This window comes from Peromyscus eremicus, chromosome 12 (assembly GCF_949786415.1).
Source record: "Peromyscus eremicus chromosome 12, PerEre_H2_v1, whole genome shotgun sequence".
Lineage (NCBI taxonomy): Eukaryota > Metazoa > Chordata > Mammalia > Rodentia > Cricetidae > Peromyscus > Peromyscus eremicus.
In genome coordinates, this window is record NC_081428.1 from 18,028,740 (window position 1) to 18,049,026 (window position 20,287).

Consider the following 20,287-nt stretch of genomic DNA (forward strand, 5'->3'; position numbering starts at 1 on the left):
AAATATTCATAAATTATTTGTTTCAAATTGTGGACTATATTTTAAAATAAACACTCTTTTAATTTAATTTCTTTGGCTTTATATTTTGAGATTATATTTTAACAACAATGTTTCTCTGCTGTGGGATGTTCTGTATGGCAAATGTGTTGCTGATTAGTCAATAAAACACTGATTGGCCATTGGCTAGGCAGGAAGTGTAGGCGGGACAAGGAGGAGAATAAAGCTGGGAAGTGGAAGGCTGAGTCAGAGAGACACTGCCAGCCGCCACGATGACAAACAGCATGTGAAGATGCCGGTAAGCCACGAGCCATGTGGCAAGGTATAGATTTATAGAAATGGATTAACTTAAGCTGTAAGAACAGTTAGCAAGAAGCCTGCCACGACCATACAGTTTGTAACCAATATAAGTCTCTGTGTTTACTTGGTCGGGTCTGAGTGGCTGTAGGACTGGCAGGTGAGAGAGATTTGTCCTGACCGTGGGCCACGCAGGAAAACTCTAGCTACATTTCTCCCTTCCCTTTCTACCCTCCAAGCCAAGTACTCCTCTCCACTTGCTTTCAAATTAATTGCTACTTTTATCATTATTTATTTCATGTGTATATGTATTTCTATATTTGTATATTTTCCTGAAATATAACCTCTTAAATTTAATCTAATGTCACTTGTCTATATGTTTTTGGGGCTGACTGTTAGTCCAAGTTTTATTAAAAGTCAATTCAAAACTTAAAGAAAAGAAAAATGCTAGTGATTGCCTGATGACGTATTCAAGTTCCTGAGAGCTGCAAGTTTTGAACCTAAGAAGCAGAATAATATTGAACTTGAGAAAAAGCCCAATGCACTAGGTTATTGTATGTCATATCATGGGCCACCAGAGAACCCACTTCAAGGAAGACACTGTAAAGTCAAATATAAAAGATGATTCACTCAAAGGAAATTGTCAAGCATTGGTATGCTCAACCAACCAAAGAACCTAAAATGAGCACTGAGGGTGTGGACAGAATTACCAGCATAAACTGGTGAGAGCACTGCAGGAACAATTCTTTTTCCCAGTATCACTATCTATGGTGAATTCCAGTGTATGAGTACTAGAAACAGATACTCAGTTTTCAGTGACCCTGTTCCTTGACATGTGAAGACCTGTCCTAAAAGCAGACAGAATTATTTCAAAGTCTTTCTTCCAAACTTGGAAAATGATTAAAAAGAAGAACAAAGTTGAATACCAACCTTCATCTCTCTCTCTCTTTTCTCACAGTGGATGCAATATGATCATCTGCCTCAAGTTTCTTTTACCATAGTTGTCCTCCAGTTTGTAGGTCTGTACCTGTGAGCCAAGATTAACCTTTCCACCCTTAAGCCACCTTCTCAGGAATTTTCTCACAGAAATATGCAACTAATGTAGGATATCAGTATCATGACTGGAGGAGCTTTTGGTGTGCTTAGACTGTGTGTTTCTGATGCATTTGGAACTGATTTGTGAAAGGAATTTGGAAGCATTTCAACATTGTAGTGGGAAAAATACAAGAATGAAACAATCAGGATGTATTGAAATAGTTTGATGGGAATTTGAAAGAAGAGAATGCTAAGTGAAATATGGAAAGTAAAGACCTAGCTCATGAGGTTTCAGAGTAGGACAAAGGCTGTATCCTGAGCTGGGCTAGAGAACATCCATGTTAAACTTTGACAAATAATATGGTTTCATGTTGCCCATGTTCCTGAAAGCTGAGTAAGATTGAATATAGAAGCAATAGTCTGATTTGTCTGGTAGAGAAAATTAAATATATGGAGGGCAGCTATATGTTGCAGTCTGAAGAACTGAAATGTCCAGTCTTCTCAAGCCATTTGGAGTCCAGAATTCCACCCTAAGTTCTGTAACAGACAAGAACTACAGTAGTTTGTATTTGCTTTGCTGAGTTTTAGTCTTTGGTCAAGTCTTTCTTTGCTAACCCTACTTTTATCCCTTTTGGAAAAGAAATGTTTCTCTGTGCCATGGTTCATCAAAAATAGGTAACAGAGTATTTTTGTTTGTATAGGGGCACACAATAAAGAGATTAATTTCAGTTTCAGAAATAATTTTGACTTTCAAATAGTGATAAAACAATTTAGTGATATGATTTAGTATCAAGTTCAAAAGGCATGGGTTTGTGCTGATTATCTTAATTGCCAACATGAAGGGACAATCTTGAATCTCTTGGAAACATACAAATTGGCATGTCTGTGAGGTAGTTTTTATGTTGGGCTAATTGAGATAGGAAGACCCATACTAAACACTAGAGACAACATTACATGAGCTGGGATCATGTACTAAACAAAAGGGAGAATGAAGGTGAACACCAGAATGTAGGTCTCCTCTTCTTGACAGCAGATGCAACGTATCCAGCTCCCCCAGATCCTGCAACCATAAACAGTGAGTCAAAAGGAACCACCTTAAATTACTTTTGCAAGGGATTCTATCACAACAAACAGAAAAGTAACTTATGAAGAAATTGGTTTTGTCTAGGGTGTCAGGCTTAGAGGAACCATTCTGTAGGGTAATTCTATTCACTGGAATGCATTAAAATAATGGAATTAATTGAAATTATGTGCTGTACAATTTTAATAGCCTGAATAAGGAAGAGAAGGGCAAATATATGATTGACTCTATCCATTTGATTCTTTATGACTGCCCTGGAAATGCTATACTTCCTGAATTTGACGGTTTAGGCTTTCAATGGTTACAGATCCTCTGTAAGAGCAACAGGTATTCTTAAGCATTTTGCCTTCCCTCCAGCGCCCCTCCCTAACTTCTTAAGGATTTCTTCTAATGTGACTAATATAGCTGACATTAGTTTCATGCTATAAATGAATTCAATTTAGACAATTACAATTAACTAACTAATCTTCTTCATTTTCTTCTTTTTCATTGTCTCATTTACTCTTCATAAGATAACCTGCCATGCAAACTGAATAAATCCTGATCTTCTTCCAGTACCTGCTTTGGAATAGGAATCAAATCCTATGGAGTTTGTATACTTTGAGTTAGTTATGTGAGTTCAATGTTTAATGAACAGGTGTTCTACTTTATTACTTGATATTCTAGACAATTGGAATAGAGAATGTTAAGAGAATTAAGTTAAAATGAGGTCATTTGGGTGGACTTTATTTCCACTAAGACTAGTCAGTAAAGGAAGATAATTTAGGATATTGATGCATAGATTATGAAGGATAATTATGAAGATGGCCAACTGCAAGCCAGGGAAGAAAATTTCAGACAAAAATAACAATACTGACAACTAAATCTCAAAACTTTTTTATTTTTTTGTTATTGTATAACCAAAAAAGTGATCTGTTTGTGGAAGAAAGTCACACTTATGTATATAATATAAAATATAATGTGATGCTATATATTATATATATATGTATGTATGTACGTATATATAAATAGACATATATATTTTACCATAATAATAAAATGTAATTGCTGGTGATCACCAAGGTCATTTTACTTTTAAATTCTATATCTTGTGATTTTTTTTATTTAAGAAATTTTATTTTCATTTTACATACCAACCACAGATCTCCTTCTCATACCTCCTCCCTCTCCCCCAGCCTTCCCATCCCCAACCTACTCCTGATCCTCTCCTTCAAAAGGATAGGGGTTCCCGTGAGGAGTCAGCAAAGTCTGGTACATTCAGTTGAGGCATACCATGGCCTTCCATCCTGCAACAAGGCTGAGCCAGGTGTCCCATCATAGGTAATGGGTTCCAGAAAGCCAGCTCACATACCAGGGATAGATCCTAATCCCACTGCCTGGGTCCCCTCATCAGACCAAACTACACAACTGTCTTTCTTATGCAGAGGGCCCAGTCCGTGTGAGTTCCACAGTTGTCAGTGTAAAGTTTGTGAGTTCCTATGAGCCTGGTTCAGTTATCTCTGTAGATTTCCCCATCATGATCTTGTCTCATGATTCTTAATGAGAACATTCCTGGATGGAGTTAACAGATTTTGAAATTAGTCTGCTGTGGGATGGTCTGTATGTCAAATGTGTTGCTCTGATTGGTCAATAAATAAAACACTGTTTGGCCAGTAGCCAGGCAGGAAGTATAGGCGAGACTAACAGAGAGGAGAATGGAGAGAACAGGAAGGCAGAGGGAGACACTGCCAGCCATCGCCATGACAAGCAGCATGTGAAGATGTCTGTAAGCCATATGCCATGTGGCAAGGTATAGATTTATAGAAACGGATTAATTTAAGATGTAAGAACTGGATAGCTAGAAGCCTGATCCATTAGGCCAAACACTTTATTAATATAAGTGTCCGTGTGTTTATTTTATAAGTGGGCTGTCAGACTGCCAGGGCTTAGTGGAACCCGGAGAGAAAACTCTCCAGCTACATTATTCCTATTCATCTAATAAGCCAAGTCAACATTTCCGACCATGCAATTGTCCAAAGATAACTAAATGTGGCAATGCTTATTAGTAGGAGTAATCCGCCTCTGGTTGGAAAGCAAAAATAAATGGTATGATCAACAGAGAGTCACATTGCCATTGTCTTTTAACAGAAATATTGGTTTGACTGTATAAGCATAAATCTTGGATTTACCTATAATGTCAACAATTAACAATACTCAGAATGAAAGAATGGCAGTCTACTTAGACTGACTCTGTATGCCAGGCACTGTGCTCAGCAAGTCAGCGATTACTTTCTTTGATTTCCCAGTAATCTACCAAGTAGGTGGTGCAATCATTTCTGATTATAAGAAGAACATTGAGACACAATTTTCAAGGAACTTTAGCTCAGAATTACTTAGAAAATTAGTTGTACATATGAAGCCAAAACCTAGAAATGTGATTCAGATTGGATAACTTCCCAGAAACCCAACATTCCTGACTTCCTTCATTTCTTTACCTTTAAAGTATTAGAGAATGGTAGGAAGATCATGTTGAATTAATTTATGGAGACTTATATAACATATATTTTTTATAAATGTGAAGTCAGAAAGTTTTAAAATATGATGTTACCTTTTTCTGTTAAGCTAGAATTATGTTATGTGTATGACAATAGAGTTATAAATTCTAGTTTGCGTAAGTTGTATTGTTCTGCTCATATTGGGGTGAAGTCATTATTCATTGGGATGATTATTATAATAATTAAGTAGGGAAAAGTGAAAAGAAGTAGAAATAGGTTCCCTGATGTGCTTGTATTTTTATGTATCATCTATATGAGCATTTCTCAACCACTGGGTCATAACCTCTTTGGGGGTCAAATGATCTTTCACAGAGGTAGCCTAAGACCATCAGAAAACATAGATATTTTCATTATAATTCATAACATTAGCAAAATTGCAGTTATGAAGTAGCAACTAAAATAATTTTATGGTTGGGTGTCACCACACATGAGCAACTGTATTAGAGGGTCATGGTACTAGGAAGGTTGAGGACCAATGATCTATATGGAATATATTCAGGTTTTAAGGATATCTTCAAGGCTACTCTTCAATTCAATTTAAAGATGAGCAAGCAGAGTATTAAGAACTAAGTCAACTACATAGAGTGTTGTAGCATTGTTAACTTACCACATTACCTCTCTCTACATAGATTAATACAATAAATGATAGACATTTATTAAGTGATATGAGAATATTGAATATAGTGTATATGAATACCTACAACATTCATGTGCACAGATTCTAGTTTAAACTCCCATCTTAACTCCAGGGTTTAGGCAACTCTATATCTACAAATTATAATGATCTGCAATTATTAACAACAAACTTGGTACCTACAAAGACATGCACAAAGACTAAGTTAAATAATTTAATTAAAAGTAATACAGGGAATAAAATAGAATAAAAATCAGTTGCTCTCAAATTTTTATTAGAGGAAAGACTTTGATATTATTGTATATCCAAACACAAATGCAGAAGAGTATTTGTTTTGTGACTGAAGCCCTTAGAAATAAAAGGTTCACCCACAAAAGAAAAATTTATCACTTTGGTTTCATTTTTATGTGGTAGAATTACATGTTTACACAGGAGTAGAATTTATGCACAGACCACTAACATTTACGGTAATGAATCAGGAAGCCTAATTTTCAGAAGTGAAGATAAAGATCTAAGAATGAGGTACATACTTAGCTTGTGTCCTTCAGCTGGTGGTGACATAGTATGGTATAAAATTAAATAAATATAAAATCTAGGAAAAGCCGGACATAATGGATGACTGTACTATGTATGTCAAAAATAATTTGAGAGCCGGGCGGTGGTGGCGCACGCCTTTAATCCCAGCACTCGGGAGGCAGAGCCAGGTGGATCTCTGTGAGTTCGAGGCCAGCCTGGGCTACCAAGTGAGTTCCAGGAAAGGCGCAAAGCTACACAGAGAAACCCTGTCTCGAAAAACCAAAAAAAAAAAAAAAAAAAAAAAAAAAAAAATAATTTGAGTAATTATGTGCTTTTTTCTTTTCCCTTAGATTAAGGAAAGGAAGTATAATCCTCTGACAGAAATACAAGATAATTGTACAGATGGATGCAAAAATAAAAAGGAGTGGATGTAATTAAGACAGATGGAAAGGAAACCAAAAATACAACATAATTAAAATTTACCACATATTAGTATAGGAAACAAAAGGCGTAATGTGGAGGGAAAAAATAAAACCCTCTCATAATTATTAGAAGGAGAAAGAAGGAAAAAAACATGCAGTTGTTAAAATGATAAGAAATGAGGGAACAGGTTGAAATAAAAACTGTGCAACAACTACATGTATCTTTTATCTTTAAATATAAGGAATAGATAAATTGAAACTCTATTTTCCTCAGGCAAATAACACTTTTTTCTGAATGCCAACATGTTACTTTTCAGGATGTTTTAATATGCACATTGTACTTAGAGAGATGCCTTTAATTAACGGAAAGCAGGTTCTAAATACATAATGAAATAAAACAGACAGTAACACCAGCTAGTATAAACCCTGTGGCTGAGTCCCAAGAACTATAGAAAAAAAAAACAGAAAAAAATGATGAGTTTAACTTCACGATTCACTTCTCTCACACACAAATTAAAGATTCCGGGGCAATTTTAGAAAAGAATACTCATTCTCTTCAAAATTCAACTGTCATGACTGTGACTTTTAGTTACTCAAACACAGTTGATCTGCTGTAATACAGTTAAGCTGGAAGGAGTGGTGGGATATTTTGGAAAGATAATATAAGCGTTTACCACAGCCCTCTTCAGTATCTTAACGGCCTTAAGGTTTAGAGTGCATTTTTTAAAGATGGTTTCGTTGCAAACAGAGGAAATCAGTGTGTACATTAATGGTATTTCATGTGGTTAATTTATGCTTTAAATTGTTCTTTCCTTTACATTTTAATCAGCATTCTTAGACTATCAGAACTAGGCTATGACTAGAAAACAACATGAAAAGTATTTGTACTTTATACTAAAAAAAAAAAAAAAAAAAAAAAAAAAAAAAAAAAAAAAAAAAAAAAAAAAAAAAAAAAAAAAAACAAGTAATAAAGAAATCGCAATACATAGTATCCACACTGGGATTTGGGAAAATACAAAGAGATGAAGAAGAAAAGAAGTAGAGACAGAGAGACAGAGAGATAGAGAGAGATATGAACAGAGACAGAGAGATAGAGGGGAGGGGAAGAGAAGAGAGAGGAGAGAGAGAAGCAAATTCAGGAGGCAAGAACTTTCAGACCCACATATCTCTTTTAATCCCTTTTGCTTTTTATAAAATCATTTACTTCTGCAAAGTAATTGTTTCCTAAAGAAAAACTGTTCTATTCATGCTTATGAAAATAAATGTGTTAGCTTACCTTCAACTCCTCCCCAAAATACTAGTGCAACAAACCTCACTCAAGATACTTATTGGGAAGGAAGAATCCAGGAGGGTAGCTGTCTCTAGGATGAGAAGCAGCAGCAAACTGAACAAGGAACAGAGCTCGTATAAAATTTCTTGGGGTGGTGGATGGGAGAGCTTTCCAGTGTGGTTTGGGATTGGTAGATTTTTGTAGACAGTTTCTGGAGCAAGCTCAGGAATTGGTGGGATTATGTGCTCAAGGACCTTAGGGATTGGTGGAATTCTGCAGCCTGAATCAGTAGCACGCTCAGGGATTGGTTGAATTTCAAGCCCTTTTCCTACAGTCAAGTCAGGATCAAGGTGTTTTTCCTTGGCCATTTTCACCCTACAATCTAGCCATGATTGAGTCTTTCTTTTGTCAGGCATCTATGCTGAAGCCATCTTAGGGATTCACAAAAAGTCAACAAATTAGAACTAAAAATTCTCAAATTACAAAGGAAGCTCCAAGGACTTTAGTATATGGCTGGACAATGTAATTATTGCCCTGTTCTCTCAGGAAATTGCAAGAATTTTAGGGGTATTATTATGTATCAGGAAAAAAAACCCATATCAATTTATTTTATGTCAATATTGGCTGATATTTTGATTCATTTGAACACCTCTGGAGGTATGTTAGTTTCTTGTGTTCCTGAAAAAATAATTACACAGAGATTTTAGAATCTTAGGGAGAATTTACTGGAAGAATATAAACTTCAAGAAAAGAAGCAGTCTTGAGTGATGAGAAATGTTAGCAGCTCTATGGGACCTCTCCAAAAAGGATATTCCCATATTTATTACATAAAGTAGGTGTTCATATGTTTTGTATAGTGTTGTCTTCCTGGATCTTCTGCATATACGCGTTCCATGTACTTCTCCATTCAACTTCCTGTGTCTTACTAACATATTAAGTATGTAATTCAGAATGTATATTTTTGTATGACATTGAGTCTTAGGTTGCTTAGGGCACATTGGCATGTCTTTATGCATTGAACAGTACAAGAAAACTGGTTTTTGTTGACCTCTCACAAGAGATTTTCATTCTTTTTTTTTTTTCTTTAGCTTCTTTTTCTCTTATTCTAATGTTAGGCTTTGCTCAGTCCTTTTATTCCTCACTTTCTTTCACAGTCTTCTACTTCAATGTCATGTCTTCACCAGATGACAAATAATGACAAATACATAGAGTAACATATATTCCAACATTTTTATTTAGATTTTTCCATTTGGAGAGCACTATGATATTTTCAAATATGTCTACAGAAATCTGTAACATTCATAATAGCTGGCTTGTTTGATTCTCATTGGAAATTATCAGCATGAAAAATTAGTTTGTTTAACATCTTTCTCTATTGATGTGTGAAAATTGCTGTACTATAATATCACCAGAATTCTGGTATTTTTTAGTTTTTTTTTTGGTCAACCTGACAAAATCTATACTCATCAGGGTAAAAGAACTTCAATTGAGAAAACTCCTCCACCAGATGGACTGTAAGTAGTCTGTAGAGCATTTTATAGATTCATGACTAATGTGGGAGGGACCAGTTCACTGAGGACAATACCACCACTGTGCAGGTTATCTTAGGTGCTATAAGAAAGCATCCTGAGCAATCCATAGGGAACAAGCCAGTAAGCACCATTTCTCCATTAACTCTTCTTCAGTTTCGGCCTATAGGTTCCTGCTTTGAGTTCCTGATGGACTACAACTGTGAGCTGAAATAAGCCCTTTCCTCCCCAAGCTGCTTTTGTGGTGGATTGAAAGAAAGTGGCCCCAAAAGGGAGTGGCATTATTAGGAGTTGTATCTTTGATGGAATAGGTATAGCCTTGTTGGAAGAAGTGTGTCACTATGGAGGTGGACTTGGAGGTCTGCTTTGCTCAGGATGCTCAGTGGTGGTAGCGAGTTCCCTTCCTGTTGCCTGATGATCAAGATGGAGAACTCTCAGCTCTTTCTCCAGCGACATGTCTGCCTGCATACCACCATCTTTCCAGCCACGATGATAATAAACAAACCTCTGAAAATTTAAGCCACCCAAATGATATGCTTTCCTTTATAAAAGTGGCTGTGATCATGGTATCTCTTCACAGCAATAGAAACCTAACTAAAATAGAAGTTGGTATGAGGGACAGGGGTTTTGCTGTGATAGGCCTGAACATACTATTGTTTGAAGGAATATGGTCTTGGGAATGTGGATTACAAAGATAACCAAATGCTTTAAATGCTGCTTAATTGTCCATATTAGTAGAAGTGTGGAAAACAGTAGAGTTGAGTGGGATTTAATGAACTGTGGGGTCCACATTCAAGAGGTTTCAGAGGTAACTATTTTAGTATATTAGCTACAGATAGTTCTTGTAATATTTTGGTAGAGAAAGTGGCTGTTTTTTGCCCTTGTCCAAAAAGTTTGCTGAGGCAATTGAAGATTTTTGGATCAATTCCATTGACAGAGGAATTCTAAATTAAACCTAGTATAGATTCTGTTGTGTGGTTAGTAGTGTTAACTCTTATGAAGATTTATAATGAAAAGGAGGAAGCTGAGAAAGGGAAAATACAAAATGTACAATTTGAAGAGACAAAGAGCACCAGGAAGTCTAATGGAGCTAAGTCCTGTGTTCAAGGAGATAAACAGATTAAGAAATAGAATAAAGGGAGTAGTGACCTTAGGACAAGTTCACACAAGCTCCAACTTGTGAAAAGAAATTAAATAAAAGCTTGGAGGGAAATGTGGTGGTGCACACTTTTAATTCCAGCACTCCAGAGGCAGGTGGATCTCTGAGTTTGAGGCCAGCCTGGTCTCAGATCCAGTTACAGGACAGCCAAGCTTAGGCACTAAAGGAAACCAACCAATGAAAGCAGAAAGTTGATGAAGATAATTGAGCAAGAGTGCAATGTTCCAGCTCCAGCAAGCAGCAGAACAAGGCATCTTTGGACATGTGGTGCTAGCTTTAGAGTCAAAGATACAAGGAACACACAGAATCTTTCTCTATGACTAAGGAAAGTGACTGAGGCCAGGCATGTGTCAAATATGTCAAAGAATGAAGGTATAGAGAGGCCATTATGTAAAGCTATGAAGTTGAAGCCTGGATTGCCCAAGAGACCCCAAGATACTGGAAATGCCAGAGTCATGGGATACCTGCTGTGGAGAGCTGTTAATATGGAGTGTAAACGCCAAAGAGAAAGAAGTATGTTGCAGTCAACAAAGCTAAATGAATTTGGAGATCTCAAGATCACTTTGACATCAGACATGGAGATGCTGAGTTTGGAGTTTGCTGGGCTGGATTTTGGATTTTCTTTGGTGCAGTATTTCCTCACTCTGAGCCTTTCCCTAAGTTTAGGAATGGCAATGTATATCTTGTGCCATTATATGCTGGAAATATGTGATCTACTTTTTTATTTTGATTTTACAGGAGATTACAGTTAAGAGACTGCCTGAATCTCAAAAGAGACTTTGAACTTTAGACTTTTAAATAAGTTTGAGACTGTGAGAGACTATAAAGACTTTTGAATTTGGACTGAATACATTTTTGCATTATGATATGGCTACAAGTCTTTGGGAGCCAGAGAGTAGATAGAATGGCATTATTTGAAAGAAAATGACCCCCTTAAGGGAGTGGCATTATTAGAAGTATGGCTTTGTTGGAGTAGGTGTAGCCTTATTGGATGAAGCGTGTCACTGTGGGGGTGGGCTTTGAGTTTCCCTTTGCTCAAGCTATACTCAGTGAGATAGAGAGCTCACTTCCTGTTGCATGTAGATCAAGATGTCAAACTCTCAGCTCCTTCTCCAGCACCATGCCTGCCTACATGCTACCATGATCCCCTCCATGATGATAATAGACTAAACTTCTGAAAATATAAGCCACCTAAGTTAAATGTCTTCCTTTATAAATGTTACTGTGGTCATAGTGTCTCTTAATAGCAATTGAAACCCTAATTATGACAACCCTAATATTTAGTTTTAAAGGATATTTTTCTTTGAAAAAAATTACCTTTGAAAATTAATGAATAACATGAAAATATCTGAAGAAATTTTATAGGCTATAGTATCATTTTTCAATGATGATACCATTCTTTTATTTTATTTACCTAGTTCCTAGCTCAGAGTTTCTCAACCTCTGGGTTGTGATCCATTTGGGGGGTCTATGATCTCTTCACAAGGGTTACCTAAGACCATCAAAAAACACAAACATTTACATTATGAATTCTAATCAGCAGAATTACAGTTATGAATTAGCAATGAAAATATTTTATGGTTGTGGCTTACCACAACACAGGGAACTGTTTTAAAGGGTCACAGCATTAGGAAGAATGAGAACCTGTGGTCTAGCTAGTTACAACTAGTAATTAACAATTGAATGAATGACAATGTTGAATGAATTGAGGAACTGATGTGGGTCTCATTATCTACTTTCCTTCTCTTTGCATTCCCCATTTCAGCTCTAAGAACAAAATATCATTTAAAAATTTTAAGATTTTTATTATCCTGATATATTTCATATTCATAATCTCTAATTTAAAATGTTTTTCGTAGGTCATTGATATTTTGATTAGCCTCCCATTGTGGGTCACTGATATTTTGATTAGCCTCCCATTATACTTCTTAAGTTCTCATTTAATAATCAAAGGCTAATATTCACCCTCATTATCCTGAGGTCATGTTCTAATTTATGGAAAAAAATGAGATAATCTGTCATTAAATTGGTTTCTATCCTTATAGTTTCTTAATAATGACATTCTTTCCCCAGTATTTGCATTTAGAATGACAGTATTTAATGTGAATTTTAGTAGTAAAATCTTTGGGGGGAGTCAGACAGGAAATTTGAAGAATTTCTTAGGGCATTGAGATAGAATTGAAATTACTGTGGCCAGGCAAATGGAAAATTGTTACATACACTATGTAAATTACCAAGTATGAATACACTGGTATTAACTGTTAGAGAGTTAACTTTTTTGAAGGACATAAGTTTTTATTTTCTTCTAGTAACAATGCTAAGAAGGCAAGCCACTTGGGTCACAGAGTCCTGTGTGCAAGTCTAGATGTCTTGAGGAAGAAGTAGCTAGTGCTTCTATGTATGAAATTATCTACTTCTGAACTTGGCATTTCAAGTTAGTTCCTCATAAATTTTTAAAGACAAATGATTAAAAATGTATGTCTATAAAATCCTCATGAAAGGATGAGGAAGTTTAAGAAGAAAGTGTGTAATACTTTATCTTTCTTTTCAGTTTTACAGTGTATTAAAATACAAATAGCATGAAACTCTATTAACCATTTCAAGTATATTTCTCATGGTGTGTAGATAAGCAGACTTCTGAGCCTGAGGCTTTCCTCCACAGAAATTCCATTTTATACCTATCAAAGGAATAAAGAGTTAGTGGCAAAACATCTTTGGAAAACCCTGAAATTATGGAGATATTATATCCACCAAGCTACAAAATTCCTCAGCCTCTCATTTTTTTTTAAAGAATATACCTCTAAGATCAGATGTCTATTCCATTGTCTTCAGTCCCAGACTTGAAGTATCAGTGACAATGTACATAAGCATGCAGGCAGCCTGTATCTTAGTCATTTTCTGCCATGGAAAGGACAATTTACACTTGGTCACAATTAAATTTACATATATTCTGGTTTCTGTCTGATGGTTTCCCAGAAATTGTAAGAACATGGGCACAGAGAAGCAAATCAGATGCTTGTCCTTTGATTAAGTTTTAAATATATCCAATGTCTTTGTCAATTCCCATTTCCTAATTTCTCTTGGAATACCTCGAAACTAACACAAGTATTTAAGTGTTTATTAACAGATTTGGTGAACCAGTAGTGAACAAGGGCCCCAGCATCCCAGGTGATACTGGCTGTATTTCTACCCAGGGTCTATGGTCACTTGTGAGACATGGTCTCCAGAGAGTGCTCTGAGCAAGTTGGTCCTATGGATAAGGGGTGTCCTAGTAGCTACTTGGATATGTATTTATGCCAAGAGCTTTCCCTCCATCCTAGAGACAGCAAAGAGTACTATAATACTTGTGGATAACTTGAGAAAGGAAACACATTTTTTCTACCTAGTTGTATTTATCAAGAACTTTGGTTGTTTACATTTATGACTTGCAAAGTTCCTGTTACATTCTTGTGATCTGGACCTGTGTTTAACTGCTGTAGTTCACACCAGTTTGTAAAGCATTCTTGAGAGAAATCAGGTACATTTGAAATGCCTGTCATTTTGAAGGCTCAGCTAAGACCTGTGCTGAAGAGTTGTTCTGTTCGGGGACAAGAATGTTCAGATTTTGTTTGACAGAGTGCCCACTTTGCTTGCATTTCTGTGTAGCCTGATTTGATATTCATGTTTAGATTATGAATTAATTGTTTTCTCCCTATTTCAGCAGGATACCAATTTTGACTTATCTTGGGTCACTTTTCAGTTCCAGCTGATAGGAAATGGGCTATCTCCAACGCCTAAGGCTTGAATAGGCATTTTGATTAGCTTTAGAAACTTACTTTATGGAATAGAGGAATAATATTAAAGATGAACATTTCAAGGGAATTTATTACTTTCAATTTTAATTTAAAATAATGTAGGGGGATCTTCATTACAATTTGTTTAGTCATTAGAAACACTAAGAATATACTAAGTTGGTGGAACGTGTAGAAAATTGTGGATGACTAGGCTTTTTCAATCTAATAGTTTACTCTGAATTAATACAATTGTTTAGTTTTAATATGCCATTTTGTGTATCATTCTGTCTGTGTTTCTAATGAATAGCTTTGTGGAGGCCAAAAATTTAGTTATCATTGCATGAGTCTCATTAGAGATTTATTTACATGAGGGTTCCCTGAGCTTAATGGAAAAAGACAAGTGTTTGCTGTAGACCTCCATAGGTAAAGCTAGGTAATTTTGGTTTTAAGTATTATCAGGGGTTTCTGTTCCCATGACTACCATCAATTTCCTACAGAAACTTGTGAGAAAATAACATATCCTATTTCTCAGTTGAAACTCATCCAGAAGCTCATCCAGAGTTGTACATATGGTTTGACTACCCACACAAGCAACTACCACAGTGTTGGTACTCTATATAACACATGAGATGAGACATCTAGTTCATTGATGATACTTTGGAAAGAAATTCCAGCTAACATCGTCTTCTTAACCTCAAATATTTTCTGAACACTGAAGCTTCCTATTCCTTAGTAATCAAGGTGAGATTCCACTCACATGAGTCGTAAGACAATACAGAGGGGAAAATAATTACAACAAAAACAAAAACAGCTAAATTGTCCCTAGAATTTTTAAGAAATAGTGACTGGTGTATCTACTGATAGTTCTTCTATTTTTATTTTGTTTACCAAGCACTAACTTTACTACTCCTGATGTTCTTGATTGAAAACCTGGTATATGTGAGTATATTTTCTGTTGAGTTAGTTTTCGGGTGCTGTGAAAAAAAAAAGAAATAAAACTAACAAAATATGATAAAAAAACAACTTAAGGATGAATGAGTTTATTTATGCTTGTGGATATTGAGGGATATATTCTGTAATGGTAGGAGGGGCATTACAGCAGGGACAGGAAGCAGAAAGTCTCTAGTCCTAAAGGTTACATAATCTTATCAAAGAGCAGTCCAGCTGGGGACCAAGCGTTCTGTGGAAGATATTTCTGATTCAAACCATTGTGTTCAGGCCTCAGTCTCCATAGACTCATGGACATATTATTACGCAAACAAAGGGGTAATCTACATCAAGCCATAGACACTAAACTGAAGAAAATTAACAAAATAAACACTAAACCAAATACTTGTATCATGAAACATTGCATAGACCATGGTTGTGCTTAAATGCAAACCATCAAATCAGTAATAATGATTTTTACTTTGTAAATAACAATTCAGAATTGGGCGGAAGTACACAATAACTGTGAATTGTCCTATAAAGTGTATGAGAAAGAGTAAGAATATTCTTCTTAAATGATCAGTGGGTTTTGAGCACTTTTTTATTGTTTGTACTAATTATAAGTTTTATGCATTATATATAAGCACCACAGTAAAAAATAAAACACTTTAGATATGTAGAAGGGTAATTAAAGAAATAATTTACATTGTCAAATTTTACATTATGATTTATTAGTTTTTTAACTTTTAATTAGGTTAGAAAAAGAAGAATTTAGCCTGAAGCTAAATTATTATAACTTTCTTCTTAATTATTTTCATTAGATTGAACTATAAATAAATGTAATTCTATTACTATTTTTAAGTGTTGAAAAATAATTGCAAAAGAGACCTTTGTTACTTTTTTATTGTGCTTTTGAGAGCATCTTGTCATTCAAAATATGTTTATTCTTTAATATTTACTTCTCCAATAAATTCTTCAGACATTCTATTGGCAGTGAATTTTGTTGCTATGGTCTTTTTGCTAGTAAAATAAATACAATTGCATTTTCCTAATTTAATATTTGAAAATAGACAGAGGAGCAATTTGTATTCATTCACTGAGATCAAAATATAATGCAGTATCCAGTCTTATTCATTGAGAATGTGAAAGTTCACCTACAATTTGAATACAATGGTAATTATTGGGGTAAGACAAGTACAATAGTTTTAGACAGATTGTAACTGATTGATTTGATAACTTCTTAAATGTGTGACGGCTCTATTAAAATTGTTACATTAAGTGATGCTATTCACAAAGATATTTGAGATACTTTTCTTATTAGAGGAAAATATTTGAAAGAAACTTAGATAGAATATGAAAGGAAAATGAAAGAGGCCGACCGCCTATATACAACAGGTTAGATGCTCTAAACATACTCAGTGGTGGAGAAGAATAATTATTAGAATCATATTAAAATACTAGCACAGTAAGTGTAAATAATATCACATCCTTTGCAATGAAAAACTATTGATCCCATTAGTAACTCTAACATATGAGAATGATGCTTATTGCAGTTCAATTCTGAATTTAGAAAATAGTAATCATGAGTTAATTTTAATCTAGTTTAAAGAGAAGCCATTTTTCCTAAATCAATTAAGTGCAGTAAACTAATAAAATAATTTAATAGACATATTACACTTGAATCTGTTAAAACAGATAAATGAAGTCTAAATTTTGTACATTTTATTTACATCTTATGTTATTCATTGTGCTTTCATTGATGGAATTCACAAATCCTTTTATTTAAGAAATAGTATATAGAAGTAGAATATGAATAGGATAATAAAACTTACTTTTCACATTGATCATTCTTTCAGCTCTATGAAGGAAATAAAATACTATTATTACATAGATGTGCTTGAGCATACTACCTTAAATTAATGTTTAACAGTTGTAAAAGCACATCTTATATTAATTAATTACAGTGGCTTTTATCATCTTTATAAACACATTTCTTTGTTTGCTTTTCAAAACTTTTCATTGAGTAACTGTATTACTCTGTAAGCACAATAAAATTTACGTGCTCCTGCTGCTGTCTAGACATCCCAAATGATTCATCTGGATTAAAATGAGCAATTGCGAAGTAATCACTCCTTCAAATTTCTCCCCTACATAATCAACAACTTCCCAAATTAATTGCTTCCCAACGCTCCTTTAAAGTGGGAATTTCATTGCTGACTTCCTCTGTGGGGAAAAAAATTAAAATTAACTGTGTGCTCCACTTTCTACAGCTATAAGTCCATACAGCACCAGCGAAGTTTTCAAGTGTGCAAAATAGTATAAGGAACCAGCCATGATTACAACAAATGCTCTATTAGAATACCTTGGTGTTAGTGAAAGCATGATAAATAAAGTTCAATACACGTAATGGGAACTTTCGTTGTTGAAATGTTAGCAGGAGGTGTACTCTTTTTAAAACCTCATCCTGCTGAGAAAGCTTGGGTTCATTTTCTTTATTTCTTTATCCTGGCAATGTCTTTAAAGGACACAAAATAGACATGCTTCTTTCCAGTTTGTAAGCCCTTTCTCATGTTTCACTGTTTATGTATGCATGTTTTTAGCACTTTAATAACATCGCAGGGATTATGGAATACATCACTGCACAGTATGAATTTAGCAATCAAAGTAAATCCATGTTCAGCATTTTGTTCTGAATCTGTTATTCCTCAGATTAAAGATTAACCTCTTAACAGCTAGGTATAAAGTTTTCAGTGAGAAGGGACAGGGGATACCAAAAGTTTCAAGATATAATATCTAAGCAGAAATCTTAATTCATGTCAGCTCAAGTTTTATTATCATATTAATGCATCCAAGTGGTCAGACAATGGAAATTAAAAGCATACAATAGAAATTTGGATAGCTATTTCTGCTTATAACATCCAATATTTAAAAATATTTAAACTCCTTTTCAACAAATATCTTGAATTCTGATTTTTGTTAGGCTTTGTGTTTTCTTGTACAACTTTAATGGAGATATAATAAAAACAAACAAATGTGTTTTTTTAGTTATCCTCATTATTTGCAAAATATAAAGCCAATTTGGTATACTCGCTTATTTGAATGCATAAAATTTAGAGATCTCTTTAGCAGAATCAGAATTGCATTGACATTATGTTTTATTGCACAATGTGAATTAATCTAGACAACACTCAAGTGTTGTTTTCCCAATTGTTACCAATCTTTAGTTTATAGAAGAAATACCATAAAAAATTACTATGTGAAAATTTCATTCTACTCATGCTTTGAGTCTTTCAAAAGAATGCTCATCTGTGAAGTGATTCCCATCACAAATATGTTATAGAAATTTTTAAAAATCTTTAGATATTTTCAGTTCTAAGAATTTGTGATGGTTTGAATAAGAATATCCCCATAGTTTCATATATTTGAACGCTTTGGGAGTGGCACTATTTCTTTTTACATTTTTATTAGTTAATTAATTACTTTTTTCCCAGCCAGATCTCAGTTTACCCTTCCTCCCTCCTCTCCTCTCAATACCTCTCCCTAACCCCCCATCTATTCCTCCTTCTTTCTCTTCAGAGAAGGGCAGGCCTTCCATGTATATCAGACCGTCATGGCATATCAAGTTGCAGTAAGACTAGGCACTTCCTGTCCTACTGAGGTTGAACTAGGCAACCCAATAGGAGGAAAGGAGCACAAATGCAGGTAACAGAGTCAGAGGTAGCCCCTGCTCCCACTGTTAGGAGCCCTACAAGAAGACCAAGCTATACAAATGTAACATATGTGCAGATGGCCTAGGTGAGTCTCATTCAAGTTCTCTGGTTGGCAGGTCAGTCTCTGTCAGTTCCTATGAGACCAGGTTAGTTGATTCTGTGAGTTTTCATGTGGTGTCCTTGGTCCATCTGGCTCTCACAATTATTCCTCCCCCTCTTCCACAGGATTCCCTGAGATCTGTCTAAGGTTTGGCTGTGGGTCTCAGCATCTGTTCCCATCTGTTGCTGAGTGAAGCCTTTCTAATGACATTTGGGCTAGGCACCAATCTATGAGTATAGCAACATATCATTAGGAATGGAAAGAATTAGGAGGTGTGCCATTTTTGAGGAAGTGTGTCACTGGTAGTGAGCTTTGAGATTTCAAAAGCCAAAGCCAGGCCTAGTGGCTCTGTCTTCCTGCTCCTGAGGATTATGATGTAGAACCCTCGAAGCCCTCTCCAGCACCATGTCTGCCTGCGTGCCGTCATGCTACCCACCATGCTGAGAATGGACTAATCCTCTGAAACTGGAAGCCAGCCCCAATTAAGTGCTCTCCTCATAAGAGTCGCAATGGTCATGGTGTCTCTTCACAGCAATAGCACATAGACTAAGACAGAAGTGTACGAATTTTTATATTCACTAACAATATATTAAAGTGTTCTTTCCCTAGGAACTCATAAAATAACTGCATTAAAATTTTAATTTTGACGATTATACTCATAATCTTTATTCTTATTAAACCCAATATTTTATGCATATATATTTATATAAATATACACATATACATACAATTACATATGAATGATATGTAACATGACTGTACTGTTTCCTGTACAACCTTCAATGAAGGTTTTCTTGTGTGTGTATGGGTACACATACACACACACACACACACACACACACACTCACACACACATATGTATATATGATTTGAAGAAAAAAATCAACAAATCATTGCAACTTCATTATACACAGAAAAAAAGTTTAGAGCTTTTAAGGAAATTCATGTTTCCTTATGTCAATTCACAGACAAGTGCACATGAGCAGTTATAATTAAGTAGTCAGATGTGTCTCCTAAGTGGAATTAATGCCCTGACAGGGATGATTTGTGCTAGTAGCTCAGATATCTCCTGTGGAGCTGGCATGGTTGATGTGATAGTGCAAATTGCAGAGAGCTCTTAATGAAGAGGAAAAATTGAATTCTACACTTCTGTTCAAGCAAACAGCAGTTTTGCTACTACTGGACACAATTTGAATATAATTTCAGTATCTTCTTCTAAGTATTTTAAGGAAATTATAGTTCTGACAGAGGCTTTAAGGTTAGCTAATTACAAAGCATAAGTTCATACATGATGTCTGACAAA